Below are 20,000 nucleotides of genomic sequence, written 5' to 3'. Positions count from 1 at the left end.
TGTTTTCGTCTCTTTTTTCTGCCTGACTCTGTCTCTTGTTTATGTGTCTGCCTCTCTCTCTCTCTCTCTCTCTCTCTCTCTCTCTCTCTCTCTCTCTCTCTCTCTCTCTCCCTTTCTCTCTCTTTCTCTCTCTCGCTCGCTCGCACATCTACTAGTACAAGGTACTGCACTTTTGATCTGATGCAACTTGATACCCCTTTTTATAACGGCCAAATACCTTTCCTTGTATGCCGTGTCCAATCCCCCTCTCTCCTACACTTACCTCTCAATCAGTGTGTGTGTGTGTGTGTGTGTGTGTGTGTGTGTGTGTGTGTGTGTGTGTGTGTGTGAGTTCGTGTGTGTTTGTGTCTATCTGTCTGTCTGTCTGTCTGCGTCTGTGCGTGTGTGTGTGTGCATTCGCGCATGTCTTTCTACTCCCAACAGTTGCATTTGAATCATTCTTGGCGTTCCTGCTCTCTTTCACTGCCTTTATCTCCTTTTTGCCTTTTTCGTTTTTTCTCTCTTCCCAACCAGTTAGCTGACACATATCACTGTCGTCAATCTTTTTACATAGTTGAAAGTTTGTTACCGTTTACTAGCCGATAGCTGTGCCCCCATCTTTTCAAGTCGAAAACGCCATGTACAATACTTTTTTTTTTCTTCAGAGCAGATTTCTTGATAGTGTGCTTTATAAGTATCCATTATCATTATCATTATTCAGTAATGAAGTGGAGTTGTCATTCGTTTTTTTCCCCCGAGATTAGTCTTTCGCTGAAAGCCTGTATATAATGTAGAGACGTACACATACATGTCAGTCCCACAATGGATTAGATGGCAAAGAAAGGCAGGTAAGCAGATACTTTGGTAGTATAATCAGCTCAACTTCTGTCCAGTGCAGTCCTGTTTCTGCTTCAAGGTGTCCAAGTGTGCCGGCCGGTCCATTAACGATAAACCACATCTGCTTCGAGAAAAAAAAAGACAAGGAACAGATGATTGACCTTCGCTTGAACCCAACGCGCTGGTCAGACTTTGAGAGCCTACCCTAGCTTTGTGTAGCGAATGAAAGTAAAATGAAAGAAAATTACTGAATCAAATAACATTAACATACAATAAAGAGAAATGCACATCGTCAAACCAAATCATGATGCTTGAAGATTTTAGAAGATACGCAGAAGGCAAATGACTGAAATAAAACAAAGAAAAGTGGACCACCCACTCAAGAGGAAGGTGGCAGAATGGTTAAGACGCTCAGCTCCCAATACAGAGAGTCCGTGAGGGTGTGGGTGGGTTCGAATCCCGCTCTCTCCCTTTCTCCCAAGTATGACTGGAAAATCAAACTGAGCGTCTAGTTTTTTGGATGAGACGATAAACCGAGGTCCCGTGTGCAGCACGGACTTGGCGCACTGAAAAAGAACCCATGGCCACGAGAATGCTGTCCTCTGGCAAAATTACGTAAAACTAAAACCACTCTTATGAGTACACAGATATATAAGCATGCACTCAAGGCCTGACAAGCGCGTTTGGCTATGCTGCTGTCAGGCATCTACCTAGCAGATGTGGTGTAGCGTATATGGATTTGTCCGAACGCAGTGACACCTTCTTGAGAAAGTGAAACTGAAACTGAAACAGAACACCCTTTCCGAACCCGCGCACACCCCCACACACGCAGCAGTTTGCGTCAGACGTCCAGATTCAACCCTCAGCCCACAAACGTGTGTACCCAACCCCAACCTCCAGAGAGAGAGAGAGAGCTTGTAGTGTATGTGTTTGTGTGCACACCCATGCGTTGAGAGAGTGAGAGCATCACTCGGGGGAATTCCCCAATGCAAGATTAAACACTCTCTCTCTCTCTCTCTCTCTCTCTCTCTCTCTCTGTCATATTTATTTTTAATTATTCTCTCAGACAAAGTTACAAGCAGATCGTGTGTCTGTTGCTGCCTGGAAGCCAAGATTTACTGCTGAATAAGAACACGCCGCACTGACCATGATACACAGGGATGCTGTCAAAAGCAGCCAAGTGAAAAACCACTGTCACGTACCCTTTGTAGCACACAGCTGGAAATAGACATGGGTCCACAAAAATACGAGACGTGCTGTTTGTAACACAAACATCGAAGGAGAGTTTGGTTTAAGAAACTGATTAAAGAAGAATACTGTTTAATACTAGCTTATTTAAGCATTTTCTTAAATCTCACTTTCTTTATTATTATGTATGATACTGACACACAAAACCGTGGTTTCTCATGTTCCAAATTTCAACAAAGGTTGTCACCAAACGTACCGGAGCGTGTAGTCAAAACCGACGATCTGTTGTGAACTAAAAAGAGATGGCTGGTTATTGATCTCAGTTGAATGATGGCTGTCATTCTTCTGCACAAGCAACGATCAGTGTCGCTGATTTAGTCAAAGTGTGCTTCGGCTGAAGGGAATAATGCAAATCCTGACTCTACGTTGATTAAAGACGCGAAAGGTTTGGGCAGACTTGGAGACAACAGAGTGTAATGGTCGTTCAAACAGGCTTCATACTGTGTCTTGTCTTCATTGATCCGCCCTTCACCTGTGGGTCTTTTTTTCTTTTCGCCACTGTTTAGTTGTTTAGTTTTCACTGTAGTAGCTTCTACCGTCTGTCAGTTTCACTTTCAAGGAGGAGTCAAAGCGTGCGGACTGACCCATATACGCTGCACCACATCTGTTGGTTGAAAAAAAAGCAGATGTCTGACCTTCGTACATACCCATCACGCTGATCAGCCCTGAGAGACCATGTTTATGACGTGAACATTGAATGAAATGAAATGATTAGAGACCATGTTTATGACATGAACATTGAATGAAATGATTAGAGACCATGTTTATGACATGAACATTGAATGAAATGAAATGATTAGAGACCATTGTTTATGACATGAACATTGAATGAAATGATTAGAGACCATGTTTATGACGTGAACATTGAATGAAATGAAATGATTAGAGACCATGTTTATGACATGAACATTGAATGAAATGAAATTATTAGAGACCATTGTTTATGACATGAACATTGAATGAAATGAAATGATTAGAGACCATGTTTATGACGTTAACATTGAAATGAAATGATTAGAGACCATTGTTTATGACGTTAACATTGAATGAAATGATTAGAGACCATTGTTTATGACGTTAACATTGAATGAAATGATTAGAGACCATTTTTATGACGTTAACATTGAATGAAATGAAATGATTAGAGACCATTGTTTATGACGTTAACATTGAATGAAATGATTAGAGACCATTTTTATGACGTTAACATTGAATGAAATGAAATGATTAGAGACCATTGTTTATGACGTTAACATTGAATGAAATGATTAGAGACCATTTTTATGACGTTAACATTGAATGAAATGATTAGAGACCATTGTTTATGACGTTAACATTGAATGAAATGAAATGATTAGAGACCATTGTTTATGACATTAACATTGAATAAAATGAAATGATTAGAAACTACACAAATAGCTTAATAAGTAAATACATTAAACGCAAGAAAATAAAAGATACACATATGGTAGATGATTGAGTTCCTCTACGTCTTCTAATTGTTCGTGCGCTGCGAATCCCATGGTCACTCGTATTGTACGGCACAAGTGGCTGTTACATGCATGACTGTTTTTACCCCGCCATACTCCATTTTCGGTGGATTTGAATAAAACAAGAACGAAAAACGGGCCACACTCAGCGAACCTCATTTGTCTTACATTTGGCATGTGTCCGTCTGTCTTACAAGTTGTTGTTGTTGTTGTTGTTGTTGTTTCAATTGCTGGGTGTTCACACTATGGAGCTTTAATACGTCTGTGATGGCTAACCACGCCAGTCCCTGGGAAAGATGTCCTCAGAGCTGATGGAACTAAACAGAACAGCTTCCTAGGCCTTACTTTGCTGCTTTTTCTGGACCTGCTGGTGATTCACTCCTCCTCAGCCCGATTGATCCTGTGCTGCATTGTCTGTCTCCAGCCGACACGGTCCTCCGTGAGGTTTTCCAACTCGTCTCCATCAATAGAGACAGAGGTCGGGTCTCTTTCCTACACATTATACTGTATTGTTCAATCACTTTTTTTTTCATAACAGATTCCTCTGTGTGAGATTCGGGCTTCTCTGTCCGGGAGGAGCGCCGCCACAGTACAGCGCCGCCATTTTTCTGCCTACAAGTGTATTTGTTCCGCTATCAGATGGGTGTTTCTACAGAAAGTTGGCAGGGTCAATCTTATTGTTGCCATGGGTTCTTTTACGTGCGCTAAGTCTATGCTGCACACGGGACCTCGGTTTATCGCCTCATCCGAATGACTAGCGTCCAGACCTCCACCAAGTTCCAGTTGCGTGGGATAAAATTCTGGTCGAGTGTGGGATTCGCTCCCATGCCCTCGGATTTCCTCGCTTCCTCGGTGCACGCCTTACCACCAGACTGCCACTCCAAATATCTCTTCAGCAATCACGTGGACGTCAGGTAGCTTGAGACCTCGTCTCAAGTTGTAAGCAAAGGTTTCTTGAAATACGTCCCATGTCTATAATCCGAGGCAGGAACCATCCATCGGAGATGTCGTTGGTGGTGGAGTGACGTAAGACGTGTGGAACTTGCTTTTTTTCCCCAGCTCCTACAAGTTAAGAGCCCGGTCTTGCCCTAACATGCCCAGGATAGGTCTGGTCAGTTTGTTGATTACCGCGAAAGTCGCATTAATGGTTTTCTTTCTCAAATCACTGATACTCACCCTCTCCATTTTATATTTTGTACTCTATCTTTTCCATATTCTGTTCTCTCTCTCTCTCTCTCTCTCTCTCTCTCTCTCTCTCTCTCTCTCTCTCTCTCTCTCTATTCCTCAGTCCCCTCCCCCCCCCTTCATCTCAACCGCCCCCTTTTCAGTTAAATAGTTCTTCCCCTCCCATTCATTTTCAGAAATGATGATTTCTAAGTAATGAAAATATTTATGACGATAGAAATAATAATAATAATGATATTTATTTTTAGTCTGATATCAATATCTTACATGAACAGACTGCAAATAAAGGAAACGCACAGCTGATGTTCTTTTCTGGCCTCCACCCATCAAGCATTTCACTCTGGGAACGGCAATAGAGTAACAAGGCATCTCAGTCTGAAGCGTTGTAAGGAATACAACTGAGACTGCTGCAGTTGGCTTGTTGAGTGCGTGTGCGTTTGTGCATGCGAGAGTGCGTATATGTGCATGTGTGTGTCTATGTATGTACGCCTAAATGCGTGTGATATGCGACTGAGAGAGAGAGAGGGGCAGACAGACAGACAGACAAACAGACAGACAGAGACAGAGATAGAGACTGAGAAAGACAGACAGAGAAAGGAAAGTGGAAATATTTTTGTGGCATACTACACTGCGTGTGGAATGCATAATAGCTTTTCTATAGATATAAAACAAACAGCTCTTCGCCTCACGTCTCTCCTCGTCAGTTGAAAGCATTTAAACTTTGGTCAGCTTCCGTTTATTCTATTCTATTTACTTTTCTTTTTTCTTTTTTTTTCATTCCACCCATGCAAGATAAATGAAGGTGATGAGCATTTCCAAAGATGAAATAGCACTCTCTCTCTTCTGTGTCAGTGCTTAGTGCGCCTCCTTTTCGAACGATCGACATAATTCCACGGCGTTTTTTGGAAGCAGTTACAATCTTTATACACATCCTCTCCGTATACATAAACATAGTGTCAATGGGTTCCTTTCTGAAAAGCCCCAGTCAGGAGAAGTTATTAGTTTCGGGGTTTTATTCACAGACCTTGGTCTGCGTCAGACAAAAAGACTCTGACGTAGGAAAAGCAAGAGATGGGTGGGGGCAGGGGAGGGGAGGGAGAGTGTGGAGGGTTATATGTGGGTGCTGGGGTTAGGGGATCGGAGATGGGGGGTCAAAGGTGATAAGAGGAGTGCTACCCAATGCGAAGGGGGTGATCGTTTTGGGTTGGGGGGTTTTTTCATGAAAAATAAGTACATAGAAAATATCATTTAAAAACTAACCAACTAACTCAATCATTAACTTACTTACTAAATACATGAATAGATGAATGAATAGATAGATGGATAAAAGACTCAGAATATGTTTGCTTTGTATGGGACAAAAGTGTGAATATGTTCCATTTCAACATTCTGCTATTCTCTCATGTTGAATGTAACGACCAATGATCCGATTTCATTCCTCAGTTTCCAAAATATATTTGTGTCTGTAGAACTTTGAGTAAAAAAAGTATTAAAAACAAAACAAAACAAAGCACACTTGAACAAAAACATGTCCGGTTATTCATAAAATGGATCGGGAAAACAGGAAGAGCTTATTTGTGAAGTGTGCATAAATTCATGTTTATGCGTTTTAGGTTCCTAAATTATTTCAGTATTTAAAACATAGACCTCTTGTGATCATAGCAAAACTCACTCCCTCCCTAAGAGAGAGAAAGGGAGGTGTGGGGGAGCAGGGGGAGAGGTGGAGGAGAGGGGCCAGAGTCGTGGGACTGTTTTGAGAATGTTTTTTTGTTTTGTTTTTTGTTTTTTTTGTGTGTGTGTGTGTGTGTGTGTGTGTGTGTGTGTGTGTGTGTGTGTGTAATAAACATGTAGACTGACAAGTGAATGGTAACGAAGAAACGAGTTGGAAATAATCAATGAATTCTTGATCAACGAGACTGTACAAAGATTTTTTTTCTAGCAAAAAGAGATGAAAAGAATGAATGAACGAACGATGCGGATGTGAGATCTAGGAATGGCGGGGTGGTCAAAGGGGAAGTGGACAAAGCGCTGATCGATTAGTGGTGTTGGTTCTGCGAGCAGTGTGATGTTCAGGGTCCTTCATCCAGACTGAGCAGACACTTGGACTCAGTCAAGTCTTTACGCGACCACACCACGAAAAGCCAGCAAACACGTAGAAATCACAAAGATTTTTTTCTAATGCGAAACAAACTTTGTTCGTGATTTTTTTTTTAATGTTCCGTTACACAGAAAAATCGTCTAGAAGCAAAAATATAAATAAAATCAAATGAAAAGCAAAATGGATTTCTAAAATGCAATGATGACACGAATAAAATGAAATTGACAATGACTATACAGTGCACTTTGACGTGGTTGTAACATGGTAGCAGTGCGAATTTCACGCGGAAATCATTTGAAAAAACTACCTGTAACACAGTGTCGAGGGGCATATTGGGCAAGTGTTCCAATGGATTGGTCCTTTGTCCTCCTCAGAAAGACTGACTTGTTGAACTTCCTGTCTGATATTGTAAGAACACAGGATTTCCAAACGCGTTCAAAGTTGTTACAGTTTTTCCACGTATTGAATCAGGTGACCACACTGATCCTTCAAACTATAGACGTACATCAATCTAATCAAGACCTTCTGAAAATGAGATTATAAAGTCTATCCTTTGTCATTTTGATACACTTTAATCCGCTCATCATAACTAGTCGGGATTTAAGAAACACCACTCAGGCCACACTGCAATGACTAGGAAAGCTGATGAATGGCTTACCGACATAAACGAGAATAAAATCACTTGTGTCGTTATTGTAGTTGTTGCCAAAGCATTTGATGTAGTTGACTACACCTTTCTCTTAGAAAAGCTTGAAATTAATGGTCCTAATGGACACACTAGTGACACACTATAACTTACGTAATAATTTATAAACAACAATCGAAAACGGCTGCTGGTCAACTTGCGTGAAAGTTTCTTTTATGACAGTAAAATATGATGTGCCGCAGGGGTCTGTCATGAGATCGATACTGTTTTCAGTATATATAAATGATTTGCCTCTGTCTTTAACAGCACACCGTGAAATGTTTGTAGATGACATGTTCATACATCCTACTACACCCACACAAAACAAAATATATGATGAAATCCGCCTGACAAAAGTGTCAGAACATCTCTGATACCTGAATTCCCGTGTTTATCAATGGGGAAGATATCGGAGACGTTGCGAGTAGTGACTGGAAACAATCTGTGATCGTCTGAACTTTTTTGGGGAGCGATAGGGAAACGTTAAACATGTGTCTAAGAAGTTATTCATAATTAAGCATTTAAAAAACCGTTCTCTTGAAATGTATTTCCATTCTTTCATTGAATATCACATAAATCATGCATCCATCATTTGAGATTTGGCAAATGAAGTATTCTCAAAACACAACTAAGTCTGCGTAGACATGGTTTAAACAGTGTTACCTGAACATCCAGCATTATCTTTTACAGCATGTGTATTGTTGGATAGTCTTCCATTGAAACTAAAACTCAAATATGATAAAACGGTTTTCATTATCAAAATTACATCTAGTTGTGCGCCGCCATCATTTTACAAGCACGTTTCGTATCATTATAATCGGCATGCTCATGAAATAATGTTGCCTCTTCCTAAAGTGGGTCTTGTTAAATCTGTCCTCAGTTAATCTCGTGCTTTGTTTTGGAATAACATTTCAACCTCTCAGTGTGTCCAAACCACAACAAATAATTGCAAAAGTGCTTACCATTCACATCTATTAGATAATCTAATGAAAAAGAATTGATTCTTTTAAATGTTCGAACTTCATCTTCTATCGCTGTACGTATCCCTCTGTCTGTCTGTCTGTCTGTCTGTCTGTCTGCCTGTTTGTCTCTTTCTCTCTCTCTTTCTCTGAAATCCTAAATAAACATTTTACTACAATCGTCGAAAGAATTGTCAAGGTTGATAACACACAGTCCAATGACTTGCAGTTACTAAAATGTTTCTGTGATACCAAACACATACAATCTAACCTTTATCTAACATATATTAGCGTACATGACGTGTTCAAGGACTTGTGTTCGTTAAAACAGTCCAGATCCCGAGGTTTGGATGGCATAGATAGTAAAATATTAAATATTTCAGCACCTATTATCTCTGAACACATTACATACATCTATAACCTCTGCATTGATAAATCCTCCTATCCTCAGGCTTTTAAAAATGCTAAAGTGTTCTCTGTCTTTAAAGCTGGTGATCCATCTGACCCTGCAAACTATCGACCCATATCAATATTATCCACATTATCTAAACCCCTCGAAAAACATATTAAACTTAATCTTCAAGGACATTTCAGCAGATATGATTTATTTCATCCCAACCAAAGTGGCTTTAGAAAAAAATCATTCCTGTCACACCGCACTAACAAATCTCGTAGAAGAATGACATTTAAACATAAACGACGACTTGTTTACTGGTTCCGTTTTTACTGATTTTGCTAAAGCTTTTGATACTATTGATCACAATCTTCTCTAAAAAAAAATTAGTCATGTATGGATTATCCCCTGAATCTGTCGAACTTGTATCTTCCTTTCTTAATAGTTGGAAACAAATTGTCTTCCAAGATTCTAAAGTATCCCCTCTTATGCCAGTCAGTTATGGAATTCCTCAGAGATCAGTGTTGGGGCCTGTTTTATTTTCAATATATATAAATTACCTTCCACTTTACGTTTCATCTTCTTGTGAACTTTTCGCTGATGACACAACCCTCCATAAAAAGACACAAATGCCGATGCTGTATGTACTCAGTTGCAGAGTGATGCTGATAAACTCGTAAAATGGACCGAAATTAATCACATGGCAATTCACCCACACAAATCAAAATTTATGCTAGTGACAACCAGACAGAAACGCCAAAACATCAAATCTAGATTACTCGGACCAAAGGTACTTGGCAGTGAGCTGGGGGTAGTTAATTCTTACAAATTACTTGTTCTTACTATTGATAATAACCTGTCATGGTCTAATCATGTTTCTGATTTATGTAAAAAGCTATCGAAAAAATTATATCAGCTCAACAGAATTAAACATTTCCTTGATCAACATACCCGCAAACTATTTTTTCACGCATACATTCAACCTGACATCGACTATGCCTCAACATGCTGGGGACTTAGCAAGCAAAAATTGCTTGAAACCACTCATAAGCATATACAGACGTTCTCTCAAGATTATTCTCCTCAAATCTTCTATCCATACTAACGACTACAAAGAACTAAATATTCTTCCTTTCCATCTCAAATGTATCTTTGATAAAGGTGTTTTTATGTACAAAATTAAAAAGAAATTAGCACTATCCTACCTTCAGAGGAAATTTCCTGAAAAAAGTGTTCGTGGCAAAAATACCATTTCTATCCCTCGTCCGAGAACTAAACTTTTCATGTCATCTCTCATGTATTCTGGTGGTAAACTATGGAATGAAATTCCAGACTATCTGAAAAATAAATCCATCTCATTATCATTCAAAAAAGAGTACCAAAAATATCTCATGGAACAATTGTAAAAAATTATTGTATGCCGTGTTTTGTTTGAACATCTTGAGAGAGCTTCTACACAATAACATTTTTTCGTTTGCTCTCTGACAATGTGAACAGGGAAAGGAGCTCAGAAGAATAGTGTATATTAGTCCGTGTATGCATGCGTGCGTAAGCTAGTGCGTGTGTGTGTGTGTGTGTGTGTGTGTGTGTGTGTGTGTGTGTGTGTGTGTGTGTGAGGGAGGGCATGGTGTAAAGAAGCTTTCGGCTTATCCAGTTTACCCTCAATAAAACATTTGTTCAATTGTTCTCTCTCTCCCTCTCTCTCTCTCTGTCACACACACACACACACACACACACACACACACACATACACACACAGAGAACGTTTTTCTTCATTATTATAGAAAAATATGCCTACTTAGTAATCGGTGTGTATGTATCTGAATCCTTTTGCGTGTTTATGAGTGTAAGTGTATGTATGTATGAATGAATGAACGCGCTTTTTCGTCATGCTTGTAAGCATTATGATAGTACACATCTGCATGGTCACATATGTATTTCAGTATATCCAAATGTTTATTTCAGTAATTTTTTATTTTTGGATTTGTTTTTCCAAGTGAGGGCTGGATGTATATTAAAAAAAAAATCAAAGAATATGCATGCTTACTCTGCTTCCTTCGAATTTCTCTCTCTCTCTCTCTCTCTCTCTCTCTCTCTCTCTCTCTCTCTCTCTCTCTCTCTCTTTCTAGCTATATATATATATATATATATATATATATCCCTATGGGTCAAAATGGCCGTGGTGTGCGTGGAAGAGAGCGGGCGTGTCATGATCTGCACAATGTCACCGCATTTTACTGTACACTGCCTTCGCAGGGAACGCTAGCTTTTAAAAAGCAGCTGTATGGATCTGACTCTGGATCTGGATCTGGTCATGGACGCACTTTGCCGCAGATGCTGTTTTTGACTGTTGGCGCGACACAACTGGGAGGGAGTATGACTTTATAAAGCGAAGAACGAAACAAGCAAAGAAACAAAGAAGCGAAAGGTTGTGTTTTGTGTTACACCACACCCGAAAACATAGTATGACTGCCTACATGCCGGGGGTAAAAACTGTCATACACGTAAAAGCCCACTCGTGTGCATACGAGTGAACGTGGGAGTTGCAGCCCACGAACGAAGAAGAAGAAGTGTTACACTGAATGGCCGGATGTTAATTTTAAATTTTCCTGGATGAAGGGGTGAACACTGTGGTTTAACTGATACACTAAACGATTGAATGGTCCTGCTGTTAACTATCACATTGGATGGTCGAAAGTTATGAGTTAACTGTCACGTTGAATCGGCAAGGTTTCTGCTTTACTATCACGTTGAATCGCTGTATGCTGTCTTTACTATTAAACTGAAATGATTATACGTTATGTTTTAACTGTCACATCCAATGGTTGAACGTGACTTTTACACTGTCATGTCGAATGGTTGAACTTTTTTTTTCTTTTTAATGCCACGTTGATTGGTTGAACGTTAGGTTTTCACTGTCACATCAAATGGTCATTAGTTAGTTTCGATAACTTATTAGCTCTTTGTATTCGTTCACTTGTTCGTATCTGTCTGTCCGTCTGTCCATGTAATTGTCCATCTGTTTGTTCCTGTGTCTCTTTGTCTGTCTGTCAAATGTGTGAACTGTATTATTGATCGACAGCTCGATAAACAAAGACGCGCGTGATTTTGACAAGCAGAAATAACGTGTTTATGTGGAATAGTATGATAGTAACAGCAGCAGCAGTTGACGTAGTAGTAGTGGATATGTCTTTATCGACGAATTCCGTGGTGTTTGGGGACCATTTTTATCAGAATGTACTGAGAGAAAAAAAAGTCAAATTAAAGGAAAATAACGTGAAAAGAAAACGACATACACTATGGATGAAATGAAACCATGCTTTGGTGGAACTGACGCCATAGGCTACGCAGGATAATGTGCTCAAAATTATATATAAAAAAATCACATTATTTTTACTTTGTTTTATCGTTAACTAGAAACGACATGCAGGTATACGAATTATTCCAAAGATAAGTGGACAATGCATACTGACTGAGTACATTTTACACATAAGATCGCAGCAACATCGAGTTTTGGCAGATGGAATTATCTGACAGGGTGCATTGATTTGTCTCTGATTGATGCTCAGGGCAAGTTTTTCCACATATTTGAACAAATATCGGCTCACTGAAGAAAATCGATAATTTTTAGCAGAGAAAAAATGCAGTCTAGTTTATCAAAGGAGTGAGACGTTTCATGTCATCAAGAAAATAGGGGCTTGTCAAAATAATGAAATGATTTATTCTTATTAATTTTATCGTCTCGAGTTTTCATCTCTCTCTCTCTCTCTCTCTCTCTCTCTCTCTCTCTCTCTCTCTCTCTCTTCACCCCCCACACCCCCACAGAACGTAGTTCTTGAAGAATATAATTACTCTCTTCCTCCACCTCTCTCTGTCTCTCTAACCCCCTTCTCTTTACGTGCGTGGGTGTGTTTATTTGTGCAAGTGAGAGAGGGAGAGAGAGTGAGAGAGAGAGGAGGGTCTGTTTTATCTTCTGGTGTCTCTGTGTTTGATCGCAATGAGCTGATACCGACTATTTTGAGAAACAAAGCCTTCAAACTTACTTTCAAATACAGTTTAAAATCTAGCAGTGATCCGCAAACTAGTTGTAAGACAACGCAGCTCAGCAGTCATTGTTCTCCGCAGGGGTAAGCAATTAAAGTTAACAACGGCAAGTCTAAGGCATAATTGGAATCAAAGACACCAGGCCATGAAGCCTTTTCGCTCTTATGAAGGATAACACGTCTTTTCTTCGAAGAAGTTTGTTGCCGTGAATGTTCAAATACGATCAATAGCGCGATAGAGCTGCAAGAGCACGGCTGTGGAGCAAGCAAAGTTTAACGTTTAAAACAGCCTTGGAATCAAAAGGTGGCAGTAAGCAGCAGAATTTCTTGTCTTTGCTGAATTTAACAAAATGACAGAATAAACAGGATGGGGTTGTTGTTTTTTTATTCGTGCGTTGGAATACGCCAGTTGAAATAACAGTTATCAGACGAATGTCTGCCTATCTGTCAATGTGTTCTTGATCAACTTGTATTCCAGCTCTTGTCAAATAAAAGGTTTCTGTGCCGTCAAATCATTCCTGGTGTTAGACAAAGGGGACTTCAATTCATCGCAATGACTGTATGGAATGACATGCTTCCACGACACAGCACCCACATCGTACAATCATTGAAATATTCGGAAACTCCCATTTCATAAGTCAAAAATTGCACTTTCTCATGAACTAAAAATTCAAAACGGCAAAGGATCAGGCAGTACCTTTAACAGGGATCAGAGGGATTAGATGATTGAGCTCAGCTGTTTTAAGTGTCTTCTTTCGGCACTAAAGCTCGCTCACTGCTGTATCATCTGTGAAAGGCTAAGGTCATCCTTCATGATGAAAGAAACCTAAATCAAAACCGAGCTTCTACATTAACACTTTGTCATGAACTGTAAACATGTAATAGACTCATCAAATCAAACATTCAGGTACTGTGAAACCTTCATGAGTTTACTAGGAACTAGGAATGTATATAACTGGTTTATCAGGAACTGTGGACATTTGATTAGTTAATCAGGAACCCTGAACACTAAACTGGTTAATCAAGAACTATGAATATCTTATCAGTGTGTCAGGTATCATTAACCAGAAACGAGTTTACCGTGTATTACGTACGTTCTGAAGCAGTTTGATATTAACTGCAGCTTTTATCAAGAAGCTTGAAACTCATATCCATTCACCTGACTCCGTATCTGCCTTTCGCTCTTCATTGAAAACTCCTCTTTTCAGAACCTGTCGATAAGCACTCTCGGTTTTCTGCTGCTCCATCACCGCCCGCCCAATGCCTGCAACTCACACTGCATGTATGAGGAATGAGAGAGGGGAGGGAAGGGGGGGGGCAGAAAGGATGGTCGTGGGTGATTCGTGTAGTTTGTAACTGTTTCTTCCATGAAAAGCGCCCTAAGCTCTTAAAGAGAAAGGGCGTTATAGAAATGTATATTATCGTTATAGTGGTGGTAGTAGTAGTAGTGGTAGTAGTAGTATGATCATTATAAAGTAAATCGATTGGATATAACGTCATTCCAAACCAATAAATGGAAGCATAAACAGCTAAAACATTTTTAAAACTCGAATTATCAAGCAGGAAATGTATACAACTTTTTTTCTATGACTAGAAAATCATGATGCAACACGAGTGCCTGTTCAACATAAAAAAAGATGCAGTATGATTCAACAACAGGATGTGAGACGACAGGCTGAAACAACACATTTTATCACGTCACGAAAACATAGTAGAAGAACAATAACAACAACAGGAAGACGTAGGCAAAGAAGAGGACGCAAACAAAGAAGACAAGGACGACGACGAAGAAGATAATGAGGAGGAGGAGGAGAAGAAGAAAGAGGAGGTGGCAGAAGAATACAGGGAAACATAAAGTAGAAAAGGAAATAGAATTAGGCAAAGAAGCACATCGTAAAAGAAAAAGCAGAAGGAGGAGGAGGGGAAAAACAAGGAGGAAGGGATGGTAAGGAGGCTGGAGACCAAGGTCAGATAAAGTAGAAAAGGGAATGGAATTAGGCAAAGAAGAAACACAAAGGAAATCCAAAATATATTTGTCAGCTTCGATTTTTTAATTTTATATATAAAAAAAAACTTTTATTAGCTTCGATTTTTTATAAACTGAACACGTATTTCCTCTCTATCTCGGTCTTTGGAAACATGGATCTGTGAACCAACATGTTTACATTATGACACGTAATCCCCACCCATCGTGCCCCGGGACTGAAGTGAATAGAATTGGAATATCTTTTGAAGAGTTACTAATGTTTTCCACATTTCGTGTCCCTTACAGATACCTCATTTCGTTGACCGATATAAAGGACGGTCTGTGCGATTCTTTACCGACTTTTTTTTTTTTTTTTTTAAATTTTGTTCGTAGTTTGCCGTTGATATGATATTGAAAACGTTAGTGAGGGCACGATAATGAAGATAATGGTATTAGTTCTGGAGTGTAAAAAATCATAGGGAGGGTAGAAGGCTGACAGACACAGGCACAAAGGCACAGAGACACACAGACACAGACGCACGTACACACGGACATAAGGACACACACACACACACACACACACACACACACACACTGGAAGAGAGAGGGGCTGACACTGATTGTCCGTGACGGTATGTTCGGGCTTTGCACAACTTTGTTATGTTCGGCAAAGTCTGCACGAACACAACGTACACTGTTCTTATCTTGGTTGTTCGTGTGTGTGTGGGGGGGGGGGGGGGGGGGGGAGTGTACGTCGTGTATGTGCGTATTAGTGTTAATGTGTGTGTGCGTGCGCGCGCGTGTGTGTGTGTATTCGTGCGTGCGTGCGTGTGTGCATGTTGTGTGTGCGTGTGTGTGTGTGCGCGCGCGCGTGTGTGTGTGTGCGTGTGTGTGTGTGAGTGTGGGCGCGACAAAAACATGGTCACCATAAATGTCACTTTTAGTTTCTGCTGAAAAAAACACAACGTGACAATGTTGCACCATTTTTGGACAAGTCTGTGTATATGACACTGACTTCATATACTCCCACAACTCTCTCTCTCTCTCTCTCTCTCTCTCTCTCTCTCTCTCACGTCTCTGTTGAAGGCTTAAAGTCGTCTGGTTGCGTGTTACAATATCGAAACTGGTGTGTGTGTGGTGAACTGGATTATTGCCCCCCCCCCTTTTTTTTTTTTTTTTTGATCGCTCCTCCACCACCTGTACTGATAGGTGTGATACTTACAATGAATAAAGCAAAAATCAATTTTTGTGATACAATAAATATTGCAATTAAAAGGGGGAAAAAAATTTTATGATAATAATAATATTAATAATAGTTTATTTATATTGCGCCTTTCATTAAAATACAGTAATGCTTAAGGCACATTACACGAGTAAAATATAACATTTATAAAAACTCTACACAAAAATCACAACCACATGTAAAAAATCTCAAAAACCCCTCAAAAAACCATTCCGTGTGAACAACACAGTCACCCAAAAACACAGCGAACTGGACCAAGTATCTTCTACGTAATTAAAAACCAAGCATTAAATCACGCACAGACGAAATGCACCCACCCCCCTCACCACTCCCCCCTACTCCCCCCCTCCCCAAACACACACACAAGCACGCACACAGAGACACACACATCATAATGATATATGTATGCAAGTGTATACAATGTCCGAATCTCTCTCTCTCTCTCTCTCACACACACACACACACACACACATACACGCGCGCGCGCGCACTCAAATAAGATCCACACTGTAACAGCATGCATGAATTTAAACATTTTAAGAGAAAACAATAGAATGGAATAGAATATGTCTTTATTACCAAGTGTACCGGGGTCACAATGAATAATGGATAAAAAACATATAATACATGCTGATCATCATTGATAAAAACAATTTCAAATTCACTGTAAAACACCTGGATGGAACAGAAAACAGTAGGTAAATAGGGAGGAGATTCAGTTATGCTTGAACAGATAGGTTTTTAGAGCTCTCTTAAAGGCAGGGGCAGTTTCTTTATGAGGAATAGTAAAACGGAGAGAATTCCACACTTTTGGAGCATTGTAAGAGAACTGATGCTTACAATAGATATAGCAATAAAAAGTGGAACAACTAATAAAAAAAAAAAAAATAAAAAAAAAAAAAAAGTGCAGTTGTTAGCGTGTGCAATCACCATGCGAAATCCTGCGGTTTCCTTTCGCAGATCGCTACCGTTATCTGTTCTTGATGCAAAAACAATCTGTTCAGTTCACTGTTAAGAGACCGCCTTCCCTTGGTTTTACTGAAAAACACAGTCATGTAAAGCTCAGATAGAGAACGACAGGTTTTGTTACAAATCTCTTGTAGAAACATACGATGGAACAGATATTTCAAGAAACTTAAAGATGTAATAAACGTATTGCTTTCTAAATTATGTTTTCTAGTGTAACCACGTGTTGCTGTATTATCTATAATAGGTGCCCTTCTAATGAAAGTTGTGCTTTTTTGACTCACTTGTGTGAACAAAGTGAGTCTATGTTTTAACCCGGTGTTCAGTTGTGTGTGTGTGTGTGTGTGTGTGTGTGTCCGTGGTAAACTTTAACATTGCCATTTTCTCTGCAAATACGTTGTCAGTAGACACCAAATTTGGCATAAAAATAGGAAAAATTCAGTTCTTTCCAGTCATCTTGTTTAAAACAATAATATTATCTCTGGTATGGGCACACACACAATTTGTTTTAGCCAAATTATATGCAAACTGAATTTACTGTTATATTTATGTCTTTTTTTAATTCTCTGAACTTGGCACTTTGATCTGATATTCTGACACAACAAGAGCAGTCATTTTTATCATTTTTTGTTCAAACAGGAACTTCTTTTGCTAAGCATGGAAGTTCTACTTATTTTGCATGTCTTTGGTGCAGATAGTAAAAAAGGGAAATTAATCTGTAATTAATGCTAGGGGGGTTAATTTGCTTTAAACTGATCTTTCTCATCTTAAACATTACATTTTGAAATTATACTCAATACATAAAAACCTTGTGTGTTTTACTCTCAGTGTACAAGGCTTTCTCTATGTTCATTTGCCCAAGTGGTCTATTTCGGAAAATATTAAAATCAATACGATGAGTGGACTTTATAGATCTATTGGCTGAGCCCTGAAAGTCATGGGCAAAAATCAATTGCGTACACATATTAATACATATTCAAAGCGCGTGCTCACATTCTTCGCGAACGCGAACGACGCCATTTTGTTTCAAGTTGACCTGCACGTTCAATCCAATATTCAATGGACAATACACGATAACATGTGATGGAAAGTTGGAGAAGGAGACCGTTAAATATTTATTCAGAGAAAGATTTGTGAACGCCTCATCACTTACTGGATTTTGCCCCAAACTGCCATAAAAATATCCACAGAATCAGCCGGAATTCGCAGTTAAAAATGATAGGCTAAACCATGAGAGTTAATACCCTTGAATTGATGAAACGTACAAATGTCCAGTCTTGACTTTTCTCAAAATGAAGTCCTTTTCACTTCATACGATATTTAGAAGTACTTGTACTTGGCTCTACATGTTATTAGTTTAACAAAATACTCAATTTTCATATCAACTTTAAAACTATAAAACTAGAATTAACATAAAAGAGAAATTGAATCGACCGTGTCAACCAGGTGTAACTAAACTTGTACATCTATTTAGATCCAGAGAAAACGCCTAAATGTTGCAGTGTGATTGCGGCGATAGCCACGTCTCCTTTACCGCGGACTTAAAAAGAATTTTTAATTGCCCTTAAAGATTTTTTGAATGCCCAAGATAAACCAGAATAATATGATTTAAACAGCGTTCTCACTGCGAATACCGCAATCGATTTATCGCCCTTTAAAAAAGCATGTTTAAATGTTATATTTTTGAACGTCAGTTATGGAGCCACGATAGTGTAATGGGTAAGACAGTTTCTTCTCACCCGAACACTCGGAGTTCGAATCTGCCGTTAGGACTTCTTTTTTCTTTTTCTTTTAACCCGAAACTTTACAATAACAAATACAGAACACATTTTAACGATTAGAATTTTTTTAATGTATCACAAGTGAGTCTTGAAGGCCTTGCCTCTCTTGTTTCTCTCTCTTTTATCTTATATGTATGCCTTTGCAGGCTGAAATCCACATGTGTTTTACTGCACAGATCGGATGCTGAGATATGTTTGCCCTTTGTTGTCCTCGTGTGTGTGTGTGTGTGTGTGTGTGTGTGATTATTCTCAAAATGTTTTCTGTACACGTACTTTTTTTTATTATTCATCTTTCTTGTTCTTCCGTTTCCTATTTTTAGAAATGAGATCATGAAGATATCAAATGGAATTAAACAAAAAAAGTTTAAAGTGGTGTCCATCAACGAAGCCCCAAATTCAACACTAAAAACGTTTGACACAGAAAACTATACAACACAATGAATGTCCACCGTCAGTGATGTCATCACATCTCCCATATGAAGCAGTTGTTAACTGTTGCCAAAAGAATCAGAAAACGCATACACATGGTCATATCTGCATCCAAAATAAAAAAGAACGCTGTAACACACATTGCCATTATGAAAGCGGATATAGTGTTACCTCTGTCATACACAACAGCGGTACACACAGATTTATTTACGCCACCAAAAACTATGGCTTATAACACTGTGTCTCTGATTGGTGGGCAAAAAGAGACAGATAGCCATTGGTTGTCCAATAGTGAGGCGAGCAATGATTGTCTGGACGACTGAGAGCTGATCGAAAAGTATCACAGCTATAGGCTTGGTTATTTTTGGCTCAGTTTAACTTGTGAACAAATATTTCACCGCATCATTTACTGGAAAGCTGTGCTTGATAACACGACGGAACTTGTCAGCTGAGACCGTGGCTCATTCCTTAGTAAGAGAGACACGAGGCACTCGCAACATCACGTGGTTTTTGTTGTTGTTTTTTTGTCTTTTCCAGGTACGTGCATGGTCAGTTTGATATTTTCAGTAGAACATAGTGTCCGCATTCATAACATCGTTCGATGTCAGATTTCTGTTCAGTTCAGTTCTAACCTGTCTTCTCAAATATAAATCTAAAAAGGTGTTGTTCTACCCTGAGAGAGGGGGGAATTTTCCAC

At 39.3% G+C, this 20,000-nt stretch overlaps 1 protein-coding gene across 1 annotated transcript in view; it reads left to right on the top strand.

Moving 5' to 3' along the window:
* Positions 1–20,000, top strand: part of LOC143294359 (conoCAP-like) — a 41,766-nt gene that overhangs the window by 412 nt on the left and 21,354 nt on the right. The gene's annotated exons all lie outside the window — the stretch shown is intronic.

The sequence above is a fragment of the Babylonia areolata genome, chromosome 19 (genome assembly GCF_041734735.1).
Source record: "Babylonia areolata isolate BAREFJ2019XMU chromosome 19, ASM4173473v1, whole genome shotgun sequence".
NCBI lineage: Eukaryota > Metazoa > Mollusca > Gastropoda > Neogastropoda > Buccinidae > Babylonia > Babylonia areolata.
Note: the sequence above shows the minus strand (reverse complement) of the source record. Positions and strands in the feature narration are given on the sequence as shown.